The sequence below is a fragment of the Protopterus annectens genome, chromosome 14.part0 (genome assembly GCF_019279795.1).
Source record: "Protopterus annectens isolate FY-2018-M chromosome 14.part0, PAN1.0, whole genome shotgun sequence".
Lineage (NCBI taxonomy): Eukaryota > Metazoa > Chordata > Ceratodontiformes > Protopteridae > Protopterus > Protopterus annectens.
Window position 1 is genome coordinate 182,314,847 of NC_056748.1, and position 19,758 is coordinate 182,334,604.

The following is a 19,758-nucleotide window of genomic DNA, read 5'->3' on the forward strand; positions in this document are numbered from 1 at the left end:
TCAACTCTACTCCCTGCATCCTCACCATTCCTCTATCCTCCCTCTCATTCACACACATATATTCTGTCTTAGTCCTGCTGACCTTCATTCCTCTCCTCTCTAGAGCATATTTAAGCCTCTCCAGGGTCACCTCAACCTGGTCCCTACTTTCACTACAGATCACAATGTCATCTGCAAACATCATAGTCCATGGGGCCTCCTGTCTGATCTCGTCTGTCAACCTGTCCTTCACCATTGTAAATAAGAAAGGGCTCAGAGCTGATCCTTGATGTAATCCCACCTCCACCTTAAACACGTCTGTCACTCCCACTGCAGATTTCACCACTGTCACACACCCTCGTACATATCCTGTACCACACTTACATACTTCTCTGCCACTCCTGACTTCCTCATACAATACCACATCTCCTCTCTAGGCACCCTATCTTATGCTTTCTGCAAGTCCACAAGACACAATGCAACTCCTTCTGACCTTCTCTATATTTCTCCATCAACACTCTGAGCAAACTTCGCATCTATAGTGCTCTTTCCCGGCATGAAACCATACTGCTGATCACTAATCATCACCTCCCTTCTTAACCTAGCTTCCACTACTCTTTCCCATAATGTCAAGCTGTGACTGATAAGTTTTATCCCTCTGTAGTTGCTGCAGCTCTGCACATCACCCTTATTCTTAAAAATAGGTACCAAAACACTTTTTCACCACTCCTCAGGCATCCTCTGACTTTCCAAGATTTCATTAAACAGTCTGGTTAAAAACTCCACTGCCATTTCTCCTAAGCACCTCCATGGTTCCACTGGTATGTCTTCTGGACCAATAGCCTTTCCATTCTTCATCCTCTTCATAGCTGTCTTTACTTCCTCCTTGCTAATCTGTTTCACTGTCCCCACATAATCCAACCTTCTCTCTCTCTCATTCTCTTCATTCATCAGCCCCTCAAAGTATTCTTTCCATCTGCTCAACACACTCTCCTTGCTTGTACGTTTCACTCATTACCCTTTATCACCCTTACCTGCTGCACATCTTTCCCAGCTTGGTCCCTCTGTCTAGCCAGTTGGTACAGGTCCTTTTCTCCCTCTTTAGTGTCCAACCTTTCATACAACTCTCCATATGCCCTATCCTTAGCCTTTGCCACCTCTCTCTTTGCCATGCTCCTCATCTCCTTATACTTCTGTCTACTTTCTCCATCTCTCTGACAATCACACTTCTTCTTCGTCAGCCTCTTCCTCTGTATACTCTCCTGTACTTCCTCATTCCACCACTAGGTCTCCTTGTTCTCCTTCCTCTGTCCAGATGTCACACCAAACACTTTTCTAGCTGTCTCCCTTACCATCTCTGCTGTAGTTACCCAGCCATTTGGTAACTCTTCACTGCCCCCCAGTGCCTGTTTTAACACTTTCCTGAACTCCACCTCACAATCACCCTTTTTCAACTTCCACCATTTGATCCTTGGCACTGCTCTCACATGTGTCCTCCTCTTCTTGATCACCAGCGTCATCCTACAGACCACCATTCTATGCTGCCTAACTACACTTTCCCCTGTCACCACTTTACAGTCTCCAATCTCCTTCAGACTTGTTCTCCTACACAGGATATAATCCACCTGTGTGCATCTTCCTCCACTCTTGTACGTTACTGTATGCTCCTCCCTCTTCTTAAAATATGTATTCACCACAGCCATGTCCATCCTTTTACCAAAATCTACTACCATCTGACCTTCTGCATTCCTCTCCTTAACACCATACCTGCCCATCACTTCCTCATCCCCTCTGTTCCCTTCACCAACATGCCCATTGAAGTTCTCTGCAATCACCAGTCTCTCACCCTTGGGTACACTCACCACCACTTCATCCAACTCACTCCAAAATTTTTCTTTCTCATCCATCGCACACCCAATTTGCAGAGTGTATGCACTAACAACATTCATCATTACACCATCAATTTCCAGCTTCATAAACATCATTCTATCCGACACTCTTTTCACCTCCAAAACACTCTTGGCATACTGTTCCTTCAGGATAACCCCTACCCCATTTCTCCTCCCATTCACACCATGATAGAACAATTTGAACTCGCCTCCTATACACCTGTCCTTACTGCCCTTCCATCTGGTCTCTTGGACACACAATATATCAACCTTCCTTCTCTCCATCATATCAGCTAGCTCTCTCCCTATACCGGTCATACTGCCAACATTCAAAGTTCCTACCCTCACTACTACACTCCTAACCTTCCTCCTCTCTTTCTGCTTTTGGGCATGCCTTCTCCCTCTTCTTCTCCTTCGGCCAACAGTAGCCCAGTTTCCGCCAACACCCTGTTGGCGGTCATTGTTAACTCGGGCCTCGACCGATCCAGTATGGAAATCTGTATTGTTGTCCGCATATGTTATTTGGAAGAGGTTTTACACCAGATGCACTTCCTGACGTAACCCTCCCCATTTATCCGGGCTTGGGACCGCGGTGCATGAAGAAATGCACTGCCTTGTGCATCCCCAGTGGCTGGGTTAGGAGCAGTTGCAGAATGCTGAGCAGAAAATAAAAGATTACCTCAATAATATGCATGAGTTTAGAAAGATGGCTGTTAAGCAACTGTTTTTGATAATAATGCCAGAGCACAAAAACTTTTAGCATAACGACTAAGGCAATAGAAAGTAGAAAGGATTTTTGCCAAGCTTAGGGAGCCTATAACAAGGAAGATAATAAATACTGTAGCAGTATAAGTACGAGAGTGAGAGCAAACACCACGAAATGCCTTCAGAATAAATGAAGTATCTCCAACATAAAAAATCCAGATGACAGTCACTACATAGAACAATGATTATTTATTGTAAAATAAAAGAATGGATAAGCGCTTTCACGTAGTGCAAGCTACGCTTCATCAGATACACTCACATGAATTCACTTTTAAATAATACATTTTGGCGGGCTCATTAGTATAATTAATTAGTATAATTGTAAATTAATACATTAATCAGTCATGGCCAATAACCAACAGTGTATTGAAATGTTCCAAATCAACTCAATGAATAAAGCAACACTGCACGTATTCACATTCTCCATGCACCGATGTGACTCAGAGTAACACATCATAAATATTTAAACATTTAAAACAAACATTTCACATTGCTTAATAACTCAACATATCAATAAAGTCCTAAAATCTTAATCGGCGTTCATATATAGTAAACAATCATAAAAACGACTCATTCAAGTGTATTAAAACATTCCGATTAGAAAAACAGTTTTTTACCTTTTTTACCTTATCGAAAAAAATTGATCCAACAACAAAGGGGTCGGTCCAACGACAGAGGAGCAAGGAAACGCAAGTATTCGGAGGAAAGGATTGCACCAAACAGAAGGACCAGGTATTGACTTCCTTGGTCTTTAATTTTTCTAGCACTTGCCTGGACAATAATTTACTCAGCCTTCTTAACAGAGGGCTCACTTTTATTCCAGCTGCTCGATCTTCTCTAGAGGAGTCTTTGATTGATCTTAGAATGTTCTGCAGGCAAGTTTGCTTGAAATTATTTTTTCCTAAAGACAGAGGGAATGACAATACTCATGTGTATCCATTTCCGTTTAAGAACAGAAGTTCTTTTTATGCCACCGCTGTATCCTATGGTGGAATGCTTCCTGAACTTATGTGAAAGGGACTTCTATGTAATATTCTCAGATAAGAACAGTAAGAAAGGAAGATTTTGTAATCTCAACAGTAATGAAAATCAAGCCTTAGTTAGATTAAAAAATGAGAGATCAATAATAGTGAAACCTGCTGACAAAGGGGGGGGGGAGTTGTGACTATGGACACTGAAGAGTATGTGAAATGTATGGATAGCTTGCTCTCAGATAATAAGACCTATGTTAATATTTCTGCTTGACAGGTCTCTACCATTATACAAACGGTGAATGATAATATCTATGATATGTTGTTATGTAGACAGATCAGTATGGAACTATATGAGTATTTTTCGAATTCGCATCCGGTCATACCGATTGTGAAGGGGCTTCCTAAGATTCACAAAGAGACATGGCCCATACCCATGAGACCTATAGTGTCAGGGGAAGGTTGGATAACTTCTCACATATCCACCTTCCTGGACCATATACTACGCCCTGTTGTTGATAGTAGTAGTACTATCCTGAAAGATACTTACCATCTTTTAGAGAGTCTTGAAGATCTGGCTTTAGATGTAACAAAGACACAATACCTCTTGATTACTATGGACGTAGAGAAATTGTTCACCTCTATTCCCAATGAGGTTGGGGTACAATATATCAGGGAATTGTTACACAAAGAAACAACTTTTTCCAAAGACAGGGTCATACTTGTTTGTCAACTACTAGACATTGTTCTCTGTAACAATGTCTTTATGTTTGGAGACAGATATTTCCTACAGGCATGGGGAGTGGCCATGGGCACTCCCTGTGCCAACACCTACGCAAACTTAGTGGTTTACTGGTGGGAGAAATTATTTTTGTTTCCACATGAGTCATCGAAAAACATAAAATACTACCGACGTTTTGTGGATGACATACTGATAGTATGGGAGGGCACGGTTGAAAGTTTTACTGGTTTCTTGGGATATTTGGAAACTACAACAGACTTCCTAAGATTTACCATGGAGTGTTCATATCAACAGGTCAATTTTTTAGATGTAACACTGAGATTGACTGATACAGGAAGAATTACATCTACCCTCTATAGAAAAACGGTATGGAAAAATGCCATATTAGCGTCAGACAGCATGCACCCACCACATACTTTTCAGGGTATAGTGAAGAGCCAATTTATAAGGATTTTGAGACTATGCAAAAATAAATGTGATTTGATGGATGAAGTAAGTAAAATGGAGCTTCTATTCAAAGATAGAGGCTATAATATGGACATGGTCAGAAGAATAAGACAGGAAGTCATTGGGGACATAATACCTGTGAGCAAGGGCGACGTACAATTGTTGAGTACACCAATATATACAGCCAAGAGAGGTTACACCGAACATGATACATATAATTATAAGGTGAATTATATGATCAAGTATACTAGTGATGTGGAAAGGATAAGACATGTAGTAAGAAAGAACTGGAATGTCTTAACCATTAGTGAACAAGTTAAAGATGTTGTAGGAGCAACACCTAGATTCTGCTATAGGAATAGTGATAACCTCAAGATGTTATTATGTAATGACAAACAAGTTACTAGTATGATCAAGCCTAATAAATTATTATTGGGAGACATTATAAGTAAGGGCACATACCCTTGTCTTCACTGCCCTAGGTGTAGTTATCTTAGCAGGACACAAGTCTATCAGCATCCTTATATGGATTATGTTTTTAGACCTACTCACTATGCTGATTGTAATACGAAGAATGTGGTCTACCTAGCTACCTGTTCCCTTTGTCCAGCCTTCTATGTAGGCTTAACGAAAAGAAGGCTAAGGGATCGTATTTATGACCACCAACATGATATCCTTAGACAGGAAGAGACCAATGCATTAGCTAGGCACGTTAAAGAACATCATATGCATTCTTTTACTTTTAGAGTTCTACAAGTAGTGACAGTGAGTACGAGAGGGGGTGACACTGACAATAATTTAGCGAAAGCTGAGCTTTATTGGATTCTGAGGCTAGCAGCACATTTATTACCGGGGTTGAACAGTTGTATCTCATTGAATCCCATACTAACAGGAAGAAGATAGTATTCACACCATTCAGTTAGTATAGGGACATCATCATGTATATTTTCCAGGTGTACCCATCAGAGTTTTAATTTTATAACAGCAGATGGAGACACCTGCTCTAAACTTCACCATGCTTTTGTATTATGAATATACACTGATATCAACCTTGATTGCTTTTATCATTTCAATGACTTGTTCTGCAAATGTACTAAACCATGTCTCTGTCTTAATATAAGCCTGTACAAATAATATTTATTGGATGACAACTTTTGGTACTAATAGTGTAATAATACTCTTTTTATCTACATATTTAATAGTACTTAAGCTGTTATAATAGTCCATATGCGCAGGTTTATGAGTCATGAGTTTCTTGTACATTTTTATATTTTGTGCTTAACTCTTCTCAGAATATGAACATAAGTGTTTGCCTTTTTATCTATGATTATTTTCATTACAAGAAGTTGAGACGAAGATATGAGACTTAGATAAATGAAACGAGTTTTAGGACCCTGAGGCATACCTTTACACACAGTCCAGCAGTGACGTTGTTCAAACTAGCAAGAGTGTGAGGTTTACAATGCAAACTGATTCAGGAACTGCTTCTTAAGTAATATAAACTTGTTCGCAATGATATTTTAAGATCTGAGATTAAATGATGGGTCAGATCTCCACTTTGAAGTAAGTTGCAGGACATTATGGTTTTAAAAAATGGTAGAAATACTGTTTTTCTAATCGGAATGTTTTAATACACTTGAATGAGTCGTTTTTATGATTGTTTACTATATATGAACGCCGATTAAGATTTTAGGACTTTATTGATATGTTGAGTTATTAAGCAATGTGAAATGTTTGTTTTAAATGTTTAAATATTTATGATGTGTTACTCTGAGTCACATCGGTGCATGGAGAATGTGAATACGTGCAGTGTTGCTTTATTCATTGAGTTGATTTGGAACATTTCAATACACTGTTGGTTATTGGCCATGACTGATTAATGTATTAATTTACAATTATACTAATTAATTATACTAATGAGCCCGCCAAAATGTATTATTTAAAAGTGAATGAATTCATGTGAGTGTATCTGATGAAGCGTAGCTTGCACTACGTGAAAGCGCTTATCCATTCTTTTATTTTACAATAAATAATCATTGTTCTATGTAGTGACTGTCATCTGGATTTTTTATGTTGGAGATACTTCATTTATTCTGAAGGCATTTCGTGGTGTTTGCTCTCACTCTCGTACTTATATTGTTCCTTGATTTTGGTGAGAGTGCCTTTGGCAGTGAGTTGTGTTCCTTACTGTTAGTTAAATACTGTAGCAGTATTATAAATATTTCAGAAATTTTATGAAAGTCTATCTAAAGCAGAGAAATATGGAGATCAAGAAAAGGTACAAATGGAAATGTTTATGGAAATGGATATTAAATATGCCAGGGTTAGAGGTAGATGAGGCTCAGTTACTAATAGGATAGGAGGAAATGAGATAAAAATGGTGATGTACAACCAATCAACATGAAAGTCCTCAGGAATAGATGGTATTCCTGTGGAAATTTGGAAGCCAAGAGGGGAAAAACTGATAAATATCTGGAATGTTTTGTTTAACAGTATTTTAAGAGGAGGAGAAGCACCAACATCCTGGAAGAATGGTGGTGGCTGTAATACCTAAATAAGATAAAGACCCATCAGATCCAGCTTCATACAGGACCATTTCAATCCTAAACCATGAATATAAAGTGTTTATGTCTCTAATGGCTGAAAGAATGGCAAAGGTGATGCCAAAATTGATAGACATGGTTCAGTGTTGTTTTGTGTTGCGGAGGCAAACATTTGACAACATTAACAGAACATTGACGATCCAGAGGGAAGCTGAATGTAAGAGAAAGCATTTGACAGAGTAGGCCGGGAGTTTATGAGCAGGGCAATGGAAGCATTTGCATTCCCAGATAAAGTTGTAAAGTTGATTAGGAGGATGTATGAGGGATCACAGGTGAAAATGAAAGTGGGTGGGGTCCTTTTTGATAATTACTGTTTGAGCAGAGGAATCAGGCAGGGATGTCCTCTTTCACCTTTGTTAGCTGCACTACATTTAATACCACTGGGAAAGAAAATAAGAGACTCATAAATTCACGGATATAATTGGTATGGTAGTCAAGAAATGCTTACTGTATTTGCAGATGATATTGTTTTTATACCTGATAAAACCAGAAAAGAACATTTTAGTGTTGTGGAACATTTTGAGGCAGTTTCATATCTTTTCGGGATACAAAATTAATGAAGTTAAAACAAAGGCAGTACCAATAAATTATGTACCCACACACAAATTGGTTCTACAATAACCATATTTATGGGAATATGATAAATTGAAGTGCTCACGAGTGAGATTTAAAAAGGATTCTGGTGTGGCAGCTAAGGATATATGGGGAAAGACTAAACCAAAGGCAATATAAAAACTGAGAAATTGGAAACTGTGTTATATGGATATGGATAGCACGATACAAGCAATTAAAAAATTTTTAGTCCCTTTAATGTTATACACAGGTCAGGCATATTTTTATCAACCAGAAGAGAATTTGTGGATAGCAATTAATAAAGAGCTGAAGAATGTGATGTGGGAGGAGAAGATGGCAAGAGTAAATTGGGATAAGCTAATTCTTCCAGTCGAACAAGACGGTTTGGGATTACCCGATTTGAAGGGTATTTCAGAGCTACACAGTTAAAGGCTCTTGTACATAGCACAACCAGAAACCTTTAATTTAAAGTGGAAAGGGATGATGATGAAACAGAGGGGGAAGCTTAAGAAGCAAAGAGAGACTGAGATTTTGGATGCAGGTCTTTAAGGAAAATAATAATGAACATGCAGAATATTATAGTCATGAAGTAGCAGAAAGTATTCTAAGAACTAAGCCAATATGGGAGTGGAGAAAGGAAATTCTACTGATAGAGATGACTGCAGTTATGGATACAGACAACAGGCAAGAGGGGGCTGGAAATTTTGGAGAAAACTGGTAAAAGAACTAAGGTATTGGGAGCAAATAATCGGAGAAGGAACGGTAATAAAATGGGAAGAGTCCAAGAATTGATTTGAACTGAAGGATAGAGATTGCCTTCCCTATCAAAGATTGTTATCAGAGTATAGGCAAAGAGAAAAAAATAGGGAGATCCTTTGCGAAAGACCAGCACTGATAGAGTTTTTAGTGGAATCTAGAACAGAAGCTGCTGTTAAAAAAGGAATAATTAGAGCATACAAAATATATTGCATGATAACTATAAGAATCAATCAGAGGAGGTTAAAAAGGACTGGGAAATAGAGAACTGGATAAGCAATTCACAAGGAAAGAACGGGGTGGGGGTATATGTATGTCTCCTAAATATGTAACAAAGTCTCAAAGATTTAGGATCGTTGGAAGTGTTTACATAGGTATTTTTATACCCAAAGTTGTCTCCAAAGAATTTTTCCTTGAATAGGCAGCAAATATTAGAGGTGGGATGGGAAAGAATGAGGAAACTGGGAACATATTTTCTTGGAGTCTAATGAGTTGACAGACTTTAATGATTCCGTGCAGATTTTTCTGTCAGTGATAATTGGGTAATCAAACTGGTGTGGGTAAGGAAATAATTTCTTTGAGCTATGATACAAAAATTGGAATTGCCTAGACATAGTAAGGCCTTGCTGAATCTAATCATGGTGGCTACCAAAAAAAAAACATTTACTAGACGATGGAAATCGGTGTCTAAACCAAATTTACTAGAAGTAGTGAATATAGTAACGGAGGTAAAGCAACTGGAATTGGGATGTTTAGAAAAGGGTAGGATCAAATTACATAGGAAAAGTGGGAATTGTGGGAACAATATATGCAGAGGAGGAACAAGGTTTAAAATAAGGCAAGATTTGAATGAGCTTTGTAATGCTTGACTTAGAATCACTGGATAGATTATAAGTGATGCATAATGTTTGCAACTACAGTTATGTCAGTATGGTTTGTGATGTATAATGTTTGCAACTAAAATTGTCAATATATATATATATATATATATATATATATATATATATATATATATATTTTCATTTATATAAATGTATGACTGCCTGTGTCGTACATGATAATTTAATAAAGATGTTGCTTGTTTAAAAGAAGATGCTTGCTAATAAGGACAGAAGGAAGCTACCTGGGAGTTTCTTCACTGAGCCAGCAAAAGTAATTGATTATTTTCAGTATTTCTCTTTGCTAGGAGAATGTTCACATTATGACCTAATTGCCATCCCCTATCCAAACTAATCAGTTATCTGCTAAAATTGATTCTTCTGAGTAGAAAGAAAAAGAGTGCGTATGTTGCCCAGGTATCAGTTCCTTTCCCTTTCTTTTTGCCACCCTTACTGATGCTTTTGTAATCTGACCTCCAAACATCCCAGCTATATTATGCTTAAAAAAGTTGGTCTTCTGACAAGTCCCTTAATATTAGCATTAAGTCATTGCTCAGGCAGCTTGTACCTTAATAGCATAACTATTTTTTTTGTTTACTTTTTTTATCTAGAACAGTCTTTGGATGAAAATTGGGCCCAGTCCATCTGTTCAATTAATAAAATCAGGTTCTTCCATTAGAAAGGTGACTGTCTGCTGGAGATTGCAGCTATCAACGTCTACTGTGCTAGGGGCATGGATATCTCTACTGCTTGCTTAAGAAATGTCAGTATTGCAGACATATAGACAGAAGCCACTTGACCATTGGCTGTCACATTTGTTAGTGTTTATTGCTTATACTATGATTCGAGGAGTTGTTTAAGCCCCTGCTGTGGCCTCCTGGGAAATTAAACTTTTACTCTTTGAATTTCTTAACAGTCATCCACTGTTGGACTAATTCATATTTTTAGTTATGTACTCAGCTAAATCAGTTGATTTGCTAGTATGCTTGTTCTACTACTTCTCCTTATCCTGGAGCTGCACATGAATTATGAATTTACACACAAGTCATGGAAGTAATTATTTTATGTGAATAAGTTTTTGATCTTCTTGTCACTCTTACATGTTGTTTTTTAGCAGTTATTTCCTGTTTCTAAATGGGGGTCAAATTGTGAGATTTGGGAACTAGGCATGGTCTTCTAGGCCACTGTTTGACACCATCTTCCTCAAAAAAAAAAAAATAAATAAATAAAAAGTTTCAAGAGAGCAATATTGCTTAATTACATTTTTCAGAGCAAGAAATCCTAATGACGGCTTATTGCAGACATTTTCTTTCAGAATAGCTGTTACAATGGGTACTCCCTTTTCTTTTATGGCAAGATAGTGAATTTGCTGCTTTTTGTAGATTTTATATACTTTTCAAGATTGGTAAAGGCAATTAAGAAGAAGTTGTCATTTCAGAACATACATTAATTCAGTAAGGTAACATACTTGTATGACAATGTTCAAATGTTAATGCTTGGAAATATGTGTACCTCACTAAGATAGTCTTTGCTTTCCTTTCACTTAGAAATTTGTTTGCATTGAATTTCTGCTCTTCGTGTAATTAGTCTGCCTGAACAAACTAATAAAATCATTTTCATTAATTCAGTTGGTAGAATTTCTAGTAATTGTTCACGCCATACCTATTTTCAAACTTATGTCCAAGAAATAGTACTTTTAGGTACAAGGGAAATAAACTTAGAAGACCTGTTAACTACCTCCTTGCAAAAAAAAACAATTTTCAGCATAGAGATTGCCGCATCTAACGAAAAGTAATATGGTGGAAACAGATCTGGCATGTCAGTTTTTGCAGTAGACTGTAACATTCTTACTGGTACCCTAGGCATAATTCATCGGAGAATTTCACTCGTATTATATATAATTTATATTTTGAAAAAGTGATATAATACTAAAACATTCCTTATATTCAGAATTGTAGCACAATGAGGAGGTGTGCTCAGGATGAGCAGTTTAGTGTTTATGTCTACTGTGAACTAGAAATATAACCAGGGCAACATGTTTTAGAACTTACGTCTTGGCTGCTGCTGCTGTTGGTTAATCTATTGTTATCACCTGCACTGCTTTATCTGAGCACAGTGCAGTTGTCTAAAATCTTACCATAACAGTAGATGTCCTTCTCTTCATTGTTGCATTATTCTAAACAGAAGGGATCTCCCACCCAGGGCAGCCTGATGCTTGGCTAGTATGCAAAGTGTAATGATCTTATATGCATTATATGTCACGCCTCCAGCATAGAACATTGGGCATAAAACGGACTTAAGGTCACAACTACCCAGAACTGAAGTGCCCCAGAATAGAGAACAGCCTCCATAAGACAAAGGTGTCCATGCACATGCAGAAGGAAAAGAGGAAACCCTCAGCCAAAAGGAATCTAAAAAAACAAAAAAAAAAAAAAAGAGGAGGTGGAGGTTCATAGGTAAGTACTAGGCTATCTGCCCAAGGGCATTTATAAGCCTAGCCAGAATGTGTTGGCTTTCACCACCCCTTAGATTAGTTCCCTGTGCCTTTGTCCAGCAGAGCCATTAGTTCCCTGCCCCACTGTCCAGCAGAGCCACTGCAGTGGTCCCCGGGGTAAATTTTCTGTTTCCCATCCACCCTTCGAGGTTTCTCTTGAAGAGTGTTAGTCAGGGGCACTGCCTGATGTATATTGGAATCCTGTTCCAAAGCATGGGGAGTCTCTGGGATAGGAATTTATCCCTCCAGCATGTCCTATTTATCTTTGCGGTGAGGTTTATATCTCTAGTGCATGTGGCTCTCCGGGATTTGTTTTTTTTTGTTGTTTTTTTAGGTGGAGCATGTCCATCAATTCTGGGTTGGACATGGCCTTGTATGTCAAGCAGAGATTACCTCTGAGTAAGTGGTATGCAACTGAGTACAGCTGGAGTTTCTTGAGTCGGGCTGCATAGGGCATCTGTTTGAGGCCAGTAATCCTTTTGGTGAGGTACTTTTGTGGTCTTTCCAGCTGTTGCAGGTGTCTTGTAAGGTACATCCTAAATGGGGCGTTGTATTCTATGATGGGTCTAATGAGTGATGAGTAGGGTGGCACAATAACCTCTTTTGTTCTAGATGCGAACCCTTTTGTGATTAGGTGGGCCACATAGAAGGATTTTCTAACCACCTTGGCAATATGATTATCAAAGGAGAGATTACTTTCTACTTGGGTCCCCAGATCCCTTATTACATTTTCTGTATTTAGGGGACTACCACCTTTGTGGTAGTTCGCGGGTACTTTGTTTTTTTCCAAAGGGGATGACTATGCACTTTTTGGCATTTAGCTTGAGGCTATGATTTTGACACCAGGTATCCGTCTCAGTGAGACCCATCTGGAGGGTGTCTGTATCAACGAGAGAATCAATTATGACCCCTAGTTTGCAGTCGTCTGCGAACTTGGTCAGCCATAGTCCTCCTATGCTTGCCTGTACCGCTGAGAAGTATGTACCAAACAGGAGGGTCCTAGGACTGAGCCCTGGGGGATGCCACTTGTAACCGGTTTAGAGTCGGACGTAGAGCCTAAAACTCTCACCATGTGGGTTCTATCCATGAGCCAGTTGGCAACTCATCTCGTGACGTAGGGGTTTATGTTCAAGCTGGTGAGCTTGTCTATAACACCATCCGGTCCTATTGAAGCTGTATTTTTGGCTTTGGATAGGGCTGTTTTAACCTCTGTGTCAGTGTTTGATGGGGCCCTACATTCTTCTGGTATGGTTATGGGCCCTTTAGGGGGTGAGGGGGGTGAAGTTTGCACTAAACCTGTCTGCCAGAATGTTGGCAACATCAGTCGGTTCAGTGTATTTTGTGCCATTCTGCACTAACTCAGAGCAGATCTGAGAGTTTCCACTTAGGTTCTTGACATAGCTAAAGAACGCTTTGTGGTTATCTTTGGAGTCATTGGCAATTTTTCTTTTGCAACTAGACTTAGATGATTTAATGAGGGATCGTAGTTTCTTGCTGATACTGATCAGGGATGTCTTTCCTTCTTGGGATTTTACTCTTTTCTGTACTAGTTTCTTCCTTCTGTTGTATAGCTTGTTTATGGCAGTGGTCCACCAGACTGGTTTCCTTTTTCTTGGAGGAGTGAGTCTTGGTTTTGCTTGGGATAGCACGATCCATGCATTCCTGCAGATGCTCATAGAGTGCCTTTGTAAAGGTTTCAGCAACTTGGACAGCATTGTCTTTTAGCATGGGGGCTGTGAACCTTTCCACCTCAGTCTTAAGTAATGTGAAGTTTGCTTTTGAAAAGTTTTTCATGGTGGTTTCCTTGATTGGGGTGGGGGCGGAATGTGGATATCCAGATTAATTAGTCTATGGTCTGATCTAACCAGCGAGGGGTTGACCTCCGGTGTGGAACACCAGTTGCCCATGTTGGTGATGACCAGGTCCAATATGTTGTTCCCTCTGGTGGTGGTGTTGACCAGTTGATCCAGGGTGTTCGGGTTTATAAATTCTAGGAAGCGTTGGTCAAGGGAATTAGTACTTGAGAGTTCTCCCAGTTTATGTTTGGGTAATTGAAATCACCCAGTATTAGGGTGTTTGGTAGGACCTTCATATTTCCCAGTGTCTCCAGAAATGTGGAATGGGGGTCCTGGGCCATGGTTGGTGATCTGTAGCAAGCTACAATTTAGATTGCAGTTTTGCTCGTTGTTAGTTGCACATGGATGATCTCTGATGCATTGTGCTGCGCCACTAACCTGGAGGTGTGGGTATCCTTGATGAATATGGATACACCCACACCTTTTCTGTTTTGGTCCTGGTTCTGTGGCCGAAAGGTATGGTATGAGTTATAGCCTAGTAGTGCTGGGGTGCTCTCAGGAGCCTTAAACCAGGATTCTGTTACTGCACAGATGTCAATGTTCTCCATGCTGAGGAGTGCCTCGAGTGTGTACATTTTGAGGTTTAGACTTCTGGCATTGAGTAGCATTACCCTCAGTTTTTGTTACTTGTGCTATTTATGGTGGTGGGTTTGTCTTTTGAGCCTTGCCTAAAAAAGGCACTATAGGGGTGGCAAGAACCTTGGCCAGTATTCGAAAGCCTAAGGGTGACAGGTGCAAGCCATCTCTTGCGAAGCAACATGGCTTGTCGAGCATGTCATCCCAGGCGGACAGATACTGGATCCCCTTTGAATGACACCAGAAGCTTAGCCAATTGTTGAAATTGATCATTTTTTCTTTATACTGTGGCATCATTCTTGGTGAGGGCAGGATGCTACTCAGGGTCAGGGTCATACTGGCCTGGGCTACATGATAAGAGAGCTCTTCCATGTCTCTTTTCATGTAGTCCAGGGAGGTACATCTCAGGTCATTCACACTAACGTGGACAATAACAGAGTTGTATTTGTACTTGTTCTGGAGTGACCTGAGTGCTTTTGTTATGTTTCAGATACTGGCACCCGACAGGCAGCTAACTGTAGCCTTCTCCTTGTCCAGCCTAGTTAGTGGGACATCAGTGTGCCTGACTATAGAGTCACCTATTACTAGTATTGGAAAGGCTCACTCAGACTCTGCTACACTTTGCTGTGAGGGAAAGGTTGGTTTGCTTTTTATTTGTTGTATTTTGTATTAGTTTATTGCCTTTTTATATTTTGAGTGCTGTGATTTGTTTTCTTTACCTTGTGTTTTGCTTGTGTTCTGCTTTTAACTGCATATTAAAACTTCAAAAGACCCAACAGCTCTGTCTGTTGTGAGTCAGGCAGAAATCCCCCTCCCCCTTGTCACTGTTGTGTTCTTAAATACCACTGTCTTTCTAGTTGCCTGCCCCTTATGTTAATGTGACCATATATCTCATTTCCTCTCTGCTTTCACTGGCTTGTGTGAGTAAGCACAAAATTATCATTTTGTGAAATCACTCCCCTTCAGCTATTTAAATTTATTGGCCATTCTACTGTATTCCATAGTACCAAAATACAAAAGTGATCACCCCCTTTCAATCTATCTTGCTGTTTTAAAAATAGTGATTCTCCACTAAAACTTAACTTTTTAGACAGGTAAAACTTAAATTACCTACTTTCGCATCTAACTTCTCTAGTGCACACTGCAGTGTTTAGGATAAACCATTTTTTTTTCATCTTACCATTAAGCATCCCTGTGACTAGCACTTGCTCTAATACCTGCTGGAAAGCACTAGGAAGCCTTAAACTGATACAAGCACTCAACTCTCCTTATTAATAAGGAGAAATTAATCATAGGCACTAAGCCTATAATTGCAAAGTACCTTGCTAAGGTAAGGGAAAACAGCTCCTGTACTTTAAAAAAAAAAAACACAAAACCAGGCATGTCCAAGGGTCAGCTTTCATTGATTTCTCCTGTCCACCTGGTGAATCTGGGCATACTGGGGCAATGCAGCAATTGCCTCATGTACACAGACAACCCTCACCTTCTACCACCCAACACTACAACCTGTGAGAGATGCACTTACATAGCCAAACTGGAAGCAAAGTTCTCTCCACCCAAGATTGTGCTAGACAGTCAAGAGGAGAAGGTTAACACCCGCACTACACCTCAAGCAACACATAGCCCTTCTAAACTCATACCACCAACACACACACATAGCAACACTAAATCCACATATGTGGAGGCCCTTAACTATAACCTGCCCAAGCAACAAGGACCTCCGAAGCTGAAACGCAACCAAACACCAATCACAACCAAAGTGTCACATAGCTCACAACACCAGTGTGCCACCCAGCAACAGCCCCTAAGGCAAGACAAAGTACCTAACACTTTAGTCATAGGTGACTATATAGTCAGGCACACTGATGTCCCACTCACCAGGCTGAACAAGGAGAAAATTACAGTGAGCTGCCTGTCTGGTGCCAGGATCTGCCACATAACTCGTGCACTCAAGTCACTCCACAACAAGTACAAATATGACTCTGTCATTGTCCATGTTGGAGTGAATGACTTGAGACGTACCTCCCTGGACTACATGAAAAGAGACATGGAAGAGCTCTCGGATCATGTGGCCCAGGCAGGTATGACCCTAGCCCTGAGTAGCATCCTGCCTTCACCCAGAATACCACAATATAAGGACAAAATGATTGACTTCAACAATTGGCTATTCAAAGGGGATCCAGTATCTGTCTGCCTGGGACGACATGATCGACAGTCCACAATGCTTTTCCAGAGATGGTATGCACCTGTTGCCCCTGGGATTCAGGTTACTGGCAAAGGCTCTTGCCATCCCTATAGTGCCTTTTATAGGCAAAGTTCAAAGGACAAAACCACCACCGTAACAGGTACAAGCATGCAAAATCCGAAGGTAATGCTACTCAATGCTAGAAGTCTAAACCTCAAAATGCACTCTCTCGAGGCACTCCTAAAAATGGAGAACATTGATATCTGTGCAGTAACTGAGACCTGGTTCAAGGCTCCAGAGAGCACCCCTGCAATACCAGGCTACAACTCTTAACACTCTTTTCGGCCACCAAACTAGGATCGAAACACTAAAGGTGGAGGAGTGTCCATATTCACACCACCAGGTTAGTTGCCCAACACAATGCATCTAAAATTCTCCAGGTCATCTAACACTAGGTAAGACTGCAATCCAAATTGTAGCTTGTTACAGATCCCCCGCCATGCCCCAAGATTCTCACTACACCTTTCTAAACATAGTGGAAAATATTAATATACAATCAAACACCCTAATACTGGGTGATTTCAACTACCCTGCCATTAACTGGGAAAACTACTCGTGTACCAACACCTTTGCCCAACGGTTCTTGGAATTCATAAATTCCAATGCCCTGGATCAACTAATCCATAGTCCCAACAGGGGCTCCAATATCCTAGACCTGGTCATTACCAACATGGGAAATCGATGCTCCACACCTATGGTCACCCCCTCGTTGGTTAGGTCAGACCATAAGCTAATCACCCTTAACATCCACATCCCACCCCACTTCCCACCTAGCCAAAACATCCCTTCACTAGAAATCCTCCTCAGCTGGTCTATCCACTATCTCCCCCAAGAAACTATCATTTTAGGTGATTTCAGCTGGCAACCATCCAACCCATCATGTAAACCTTCATGGCTTCACCCAACTAGTCCAGTTGCCAACCAGGATAAATAAAAACTCCAGCAAGCACACTACCCTGGATTGGATACTAGTCAGTAAGAGCCCCCAGTCATATATAACAGGCTGCTTATCAGATAGCCTCAGTGATCACTCCCCAACATTCCTACTCAAAAAATACCTATACCAAGCTAAACCTGTCATCTACCATCAAATACGTAAAAAAAAAACTAAACTTTAACCCGCTCACATTCATCTCATCCCTCAAAGATGTAACTGGCATCCTCTAAAGTACCTCAGTCTTGATGACGCAGTTGAATTTTTTAATACTACCTTCCTGAGCATCCTTAATTATCATGCCCCCATAAGACTTTCCAGAATCAAAGCACAACCCACCCCATGGCTACAGAAAACCACTAAGTCAGAAATGAAAAACAGGGATAAAGCCTGGGAGCACTGGCACAAAACCAAAACCCCCTCAACTAGACAGAAATTCCTAGAACTACGCAATAGAGTCAAAAAGCTAATAAAACAGGACAAATTCTAATACTACCAGTCTGCCCTAGACTCCTCCCAACACAGCACCAAACAATTCTGGTCCTCCATAAACTCCGTCCTCCACCCAGGTAAAGTCAGTACCCCTCCTCCTAACATCCCCACACTCCTCAGAAAATATTGCTACCTCATTCAACACACACTTCACACAAACTATACTATCACTAGCTAAACAACACAACCCCTCTCCTTCCAACCCACACCTTCAACAAGTAATCTCCCCACTGCCTTGTCTTTCTCTTCTGTACCTACCTCCAACATAAAAAACTCTTAACTAAACTTAAGCCCACCAAATTAGCAGCAGACAACCTCCCAAGTGAATACCTACAAATTGCAGCTGATGCTCTGGCCTACCCAGTATCCATCTTGATTAACCGATCTCTGTCAGAAAGTTACGTTCCCACACTGTGGAAAGTATCACATATAATTCCCCTCCACAAAGGCAGACCCTCCACAGAACTAACCAATTACTGCCCCATAGCTATTCTCTCTTCACTCTCCAAAATACTAGAGAGAAGCATACACTCTCAGGTCTCAGACTACCTCCTTACTAACAACCTCCTTTCCAATACTCAGCATGGTTTCCGACCAAACCATAGCACCACCACTGCCTTACTCTCCTTTACTAACACTATCCTTCAGCATAAAAACAGTGGCTATCTCTCCTCTGCTACTTTCCTAGACCTATCTAAAGCATTTGACATGATCCCACACAAACAACTTATCTCTATCCTCAATAACCTATCCTTCTCACAATCAGTCACCAACTGGTTTCAGAGTTACCTGTCTGACCACCAACAATCCATTGTATGGCAGAATGACATATCTCCCCAACTACCTGTCTCCATAGGGGGTTCCCCAAGGATCCATCCTTGGACTCCTACTTTTCTGTGTTTTCACCAATAATCTAGCTGCTGCCACCAAGCATGGCGCACACATACAATACGCAGATGACTCAACCATCATCTGCTCAGCCCAGTCCCTACCCAAACTGCAAAAAGTCACACAGGAAGCCTTTTCCTCTGTTGAAACTTGGTTATCCGATGCCCAATTAATACTCAACCCAAACAAAATGAAACTACTCGTCTTCCAACCCACCAAACATTCTCAAAACAACTTTCACTTTAACATCACAGCAAAAGACAACACCACTATATACCCAACTGAACACACCAAATTGCTAGGAGTGGAAATAAACTAAAATTTGACATTCACATATCCATGACCATAAAAAAAGTCCACAAAAAACTAAGAGCGTTATACAGAAGTAAGCAACTTCTCACCAAAGCAGCAAAGATTTCAGTAGCAAATTCCCACCTTATCTCCACCCTACTTTATGCCTCTCCAGTATATACCAACCTAAGGTAATGCGATCTAAACAAGCTAGAGACCTGCTACAACAAAATCGCCAAATTCGCCACAGGGGCATCCTACCGTAGTCACCACTGTCTCTCACTTGCTGAATTGGGCTGGCTTGAACTCCCTCACCTCCTTCAATGGTATCAACTCTCACTCAGCCACAAACTAGTAAACCATCCACTAAATGTCCCAT

General features: G+C 40.3%; 1 protein-coding gene across 3 annotated transcripts in view; it reads left to right on the forward strand.

Moving 5' to 3' along the window:
- Nucleotides 1-19,758, forward strand: part of FAF1 (Fas associated factor 1) — a 5,915,525-nt gene that overhangs the window by 2,490,508 nt on the left and 3,405,259 nt on the right. The gene's annotated exons all lie outside the window — the stretch shown is intronic.